This window comes from Leptonychotes weddellii, chromosome 9, assembly GCF_054177405.1.
Source record: "Leptonychotes weddellii isolate Sample4059 chromosome 9, ASM5417740v2, whole genome shotgun sequence".
NCBI classification, from domain to species: Eukaryota; Metazoa; Chordata; class Mammalia; order Carnivora; family Phocidae; genus Leptonychotes; species Leptonychotes weddellii.
Genome location: NC_138377.1, coordinates 22,027,553 through 22,032,705, shown reverse-complemented (window position 1 = coordinate 22,032,705; position 5,153 = coordinate 22,027,553). Strand labels below are relative to the sequence as shown.

At 40.7% G+C, this 5,153-nt stretch overlaps 1 protein-coding gene and 2 pseudogenes across 1 annotated transcript in view; 1 reads left to right on the top strand and 2 right to left on the bottom strand.

Annotated features, from left to right (window-relative positions):
- TMED8 (transmembrane p24 trafficking protein family member 8) overlaps window positions 1–5,153 on the bottom strand; it is a 43,468-nt gene that overhangs the window by 28,577 nt on the left and 9,738 nt on the right. The gene's annotated exons all lie outside the window — the stretch shown is intronic.
- LOC102743996 (glyceraldehyde-3-phosphate dehydrogenase pseudogene) lies at window positions 1,088–2,922 on the bottom strand (annotated as a pseudogene).
- Window positions 3,745–4,052, top strand: LOC102745231 (large ribosomal subunit protein eL37-like; annotated as a pseudogene).

Here is a 5,153-nt window from a genome sequence, read left to right as displayed (position 1 = left end):
AACTTGCCCAAGATGGCCAACAAACAGGCAGTCCAAGTCCAAAGTTAGCTCTCTTAATAACTATATTACACACTGACTCTTCAAATCTTTATTGTGAAATATAACACACAGAAAAGTACACAAAAATGTGCAGCTCAATAAATTATCACAAAGCAAACACCTATATAAACTACTACCTAGGCCAAGAAACAGATCATTCCCAGCACTTTATAAGCCCCATTAATGACCCTCCCAATCATTACTTTTTCCCTTCCTCCATAACCATTGTCCTAACTTAGGGAATCATTTTCTTGCTTTTCTTTATACTTGGGCCACCTAAATATGCATTCCTAAATAGTGTTGCTTTATTCTGCCTGAATTCTATATAAAGAGAAATAATGCAGAATATTTTAAGACTAGCTTCTTTCACTCAACATTATGTTTGAAAGACTAAACTATGTTGTTGCAGGTAAGCTTATTCGTTTTCATTGCTATATAATATTCCATGAATATACCATAATTTATCAATATACCACTGATGAAATTTGGGTTCTTTCTAGTTTTTGGCTATTATGAATGATGCTGCTATGAGTATTTTTGTTCATGTCTCTTGGTACACATGTGCACGCATTTATTTTGTATATAAACCTAGGAATGGAATGGTTGAGTCATAGAAATGATAAACATTGGTAGACAATGCCAAACTATTTTCCAAAGGGGTTGTACCAAATATGCACTCCTGCTGGTATTGAGGAACATTCCTATTACTCTGTACCCTTTCCAATACTTGGTCATATTAGTTTTTATTTGGGCCATTCTGATTGGTGTATGCTTTTAGTTTGCATATCACTGATGACTTATGTTTCTTGACCATTTGGAAATCCTCTTTTATAAAATGCCTATTCAAGTCTCTTGCCTATTTTACGGTTGGAGTGTCTTTTTTTTTTTTTTTTTTTTAATCAAATGATCCTTTATTGAAGTATTTTCCTTTGTAGCCCTCAATAGCTGGGCATTCCACTGTACCACTGTTGATGTCATCTATGATGTCATGAGGGTGGCAGCCTTCAACATCACAGCCCACAGTATGGCAGTCCCTAGGGTCTCTCTCTTTTTTTTTTTTGGCTGGGTACAGTATACTTTATTGATGGCACATGACAAGGTAGGGCTCCCCAAGCCCCTCCCCTTCTTCAGGGGGTCTGGGATGGAAATGGTGGAGGTCGGGAGATTCTCAGTGTTTTGGGGGATAAGTTGGGGCAGGGACTCCCCAGCAGCTGAGGGCCTCTCTTCCTCTTGCTCTCCCTGGGGCTGGTGGTCCAGGGGGCTCTTACTCTTTGGAGGCCATGTGGACCATAAGGTCCACCACCCGGTTGCTGTAGCCGAATTCATTGTCATACCAGGAAATGAGCTTGACAAAGTGGTCGTTGAGAGCAATGCCAGCCCTGGCATGGAAGGTGGAGGAGTGGGTGTCACTGTTAAAGTTGCAGGAGACAACCTGGTCTTCAGTGTACCCCAGGATGCCCTTGAGGGGGCCCTCTGACGCCTGCTTCACCACCTTCTTGATGTTGTATTTGGCAGCTTTCTCCAGGCGGCAGGTCAGATCCACGATGGACACATTGGGGGTGGGGACACGGAAGGCCATGCCAGTGAGCTTCCCATTCAGCTCAGGGATGACCTTGCCCACAGCCTTGGCAGCGCCAGTGGAAGCAGGGATGATGTTCTGGGCAGCCCCTCGGCCGTCGTGCCACAGCTTCCCAGAGGGGTTGTCCACGGTCTTCTGGGTGGCAATGATGGCATGGACGGTGGTCATGAGTCCCTCCACGATGCCGAAGTTGTCATGGATGACCTTGGCCAGAGGAGCCAAGCAGTTGGTGGTACAGGACGCATTGCTGACAATCTTGAGAGAGTTGTCATACTTCTCATGGTTCACACCTATCACGAACATGGGGGTATTGGCAGAGGGAGCAGAGATCATGACCCTCCTGGCCCCGCCCTTCAAGTGAGCCCCAGCCTTCTCCATGGTGGTGAAGACCCCAGTGGACTCCACAACATACTCAGCACCAGCATCACCCCATTTGATGTTGGCGGGATCTCGCTCCTGGAAGATGGAGATGGACTTTCCATTGATGACAAGCTTCCTGTTCTCAGCCTTGACTGTGCCGTGGAATCTGCCATGGGTGGAATCATACTGGAACATGTAGACCATGTAGTTGAGGTCAATGAAGGGGTCACTGATGGTGACAATATCCACTTTGCCAGAGTTAAAAGCAGCCCTGGTTACCAGGTGCCCAATACGGCCAAATCCGTTCACTCCAACCTTCACCATCATGTCTCGGGGATGCAGCTGGCACTGCACCAGAAGATGTGGCTGTCTGTCGAACGGGGAGGAGCAGAGAGCCAGTCCCTAGGGTCTCTTTAACGGTTCCAGAGAGTTCTCTAACTAAAGATGGGTGTCCCATCTGTCCAGCAATGTCAACAATCTCATCAAAACTGGTATTTCCATTGTACTTAATATTTTTCTGCTTCTTTCTATACCTTGGCAGTTCCTTGAGGGCTTTGATAATGAGGGCAGAGGCAGAAAGTACCACCTCAATTTGGACCGGTCTGTCCTGAATGGCCATCTTCACTGTAATCCTCAGACCCTTTCCAATCACCAGTTGCTTGGCTAGGTCACCATTACCCTTTTTGGAAGAAAGACTCAAGAGGCCAATCTTGGGGGCCTGGACAGACAGAGCACCAACTTCCCCACTGGTACACTTCAGGTAAATGATTTTTATTTCACTGGGGTTGAATTCAGGCACCACGGTGCAGGCAGCTGATGTCACATGAACCCGGTTAAGGACAGCCAAAGAAAGTTGCACCTTGGCCACCTCTGAGCCAAAAGCTGAAAGCTGGATTGTATTTTTATTACTTATAGCAGTTCTAAATACAAACCTTTTGTTAATTACATGTGTTACAAATACCTGCTTCTACTCTGTGATTTACCTTTTCACTCTTTTAATGGTGTCCTTTGGTGATGCAAAGTTCATTTTAATTTGTCAAAATTTATCACTCTTTTAATGGTGTCCTTTGGTGATGCAAAGTTCTTCATTTTAATTTGTCAAAATTTATCACTCTTTTCCTTTTTAGCCATTTGTATGTCCTATTTGAGATGTCTTCCCCTATACTGAGGTCAATATATTCTCCTAGATTATCTTTTAGGAGCTTATTGTATTGTCTTTAACATGTTGGTATGCAACCCAACTAGAATTGATTTTTTGTGTGTATGGTGTGTGAGGTAAGGATCAAGTTTCTTTTCTTTCCCTTCTTTCCTTTCTCTTGGGCTATTCAGTAGTCCCAGCAATATTTACCATTCTTTCCTCACTGCTCTACAGTACAATCTTTATGGCAAATCAAAGATTTTGTTTCTAGGATTTTATTCTATTCCTAGGGCCTATTAGACTATTCCATAAAAGCTTTAGACTAAATCTTGACACCTAATAGAGCAAATGTTTCCAACTTGTTTTTATTCACTCAAGTATTTTTATATATGCTATTTATGGCCTTTCATTCCTCTACATATTTTTTAGAACCAGCTTGTCAAATTTCCATGCAAAAACTCCGGCAAAACCCTGCTGGGATTTTTACTGGGATTATTTTATTTATATATCAAGTTGGGGAGAACTGACACTTTACAATATTGAGTCTTTCAATCTAAGAATATATCTTTCCATTTATTTATTCTTTCATTTCTTTCAATAACTATAGGGTTTTGGCCACAGAAACAAGATGACAAAGGGGACAGCATCATCTGGAAAGTGTTGCAAGAAGACGTGCACATTGTGCCACCACCGTGGTTCTAAGGCCTATCACCTTTGGAAGTCGACCTGTGGCAAATGTGCTATCCCGCCAAGAGGAAGAGAAAGTATAACTGGAGTGCCAAGGCTAAAAGACAAAATACCACTGGGGCTGGTCAAATGAGGAAGCTAAAAATTGTACACCCCAGATTCAGGCCTGGATTCCATGAAGGAACATCACCTAAACCCAAGAGGGCAGCTGTTCAGCACCCAGTTCTTCCTAAGGATTTCAACAATTAATCACACAATAAATGTTCTGGTTTTTAAAAATAATAATAATGTATTATAATCTTCTGCACAAAGACTTTGCATATATTTTGTGGGATTTATTCCTAGGTATTTGAACTTTCTTTACTCTATGGTAAATAATATTTTCATATATTTTTTAACTTCATTGCTGGTATAGGCCCACTTCATTTTATTGTGCTTCACTCTATTGCACTTTGCAGGTATTGCATTTTTGACAAATTGAAGGTTTGTGGCAACCCTGTGTCAAGCAAGTCTAACAGCACCATTTTTCCAACAGCATTTGCTCACTTCATGTCTGTGTCACACTTGGTAATTCTTGCAATATTTCAAACTTTTTCATTATTATTATTTGTTATAGTGATCTATCATCAGTGAATACACCTCTGCTGAAAGCCCAGATGACGGTTAACATTTTTTAGCAGTATTTTTTAAGGTATTATACTTTTTTTAGACATACTGCCATTGCACATTTAAAAGACTACAATATAGTGTAAACATCACTTTTATATGCACTGAGAAACCAAAGAATTTCACTTCACTTGCTTTATTGCAATATTTGCTTTATTGCAGTGGTCTAGAACTGAACCTGCAATCTCTCTGAGATAAGCTTGTATATATAAACATAATGAAATTTTGCATATTGGCTCTGTACCCAGCAATGTGGCCAAACTTACTAGTTCTAATAACTGATCTATAGATTCTTCTGGATTTTCCATGTATATAGTCATCATCGGCAAACAATAGATTTAACAGGATTCTTTTCTAATTTTCATATATTCTCTTTCTTGCCTGACTGTATTAGCTAGAATATCCAATAAAATGATGAATATTAAGTGGTGAGAGTGGGCTCCCTTGTCTTATTCCCGATCTCAAGAAGAAAACTTTCAAATCTCACCGTTAAGTTTGATGCTGGTTATAGGTTTTTTGTAGATATGCTTTTTCTAATTAAGGAAGTTTTCTTTTATTCGTACTTTGCTATGAGTTTTGAATCATAAATGGAGGTTGAATTTTATCAAGCACTTTCTCTGCATCTATTAAACTGATCATTTTTATCCACTAGTATATTAAAATGGTGATTTACATGGACTTTTA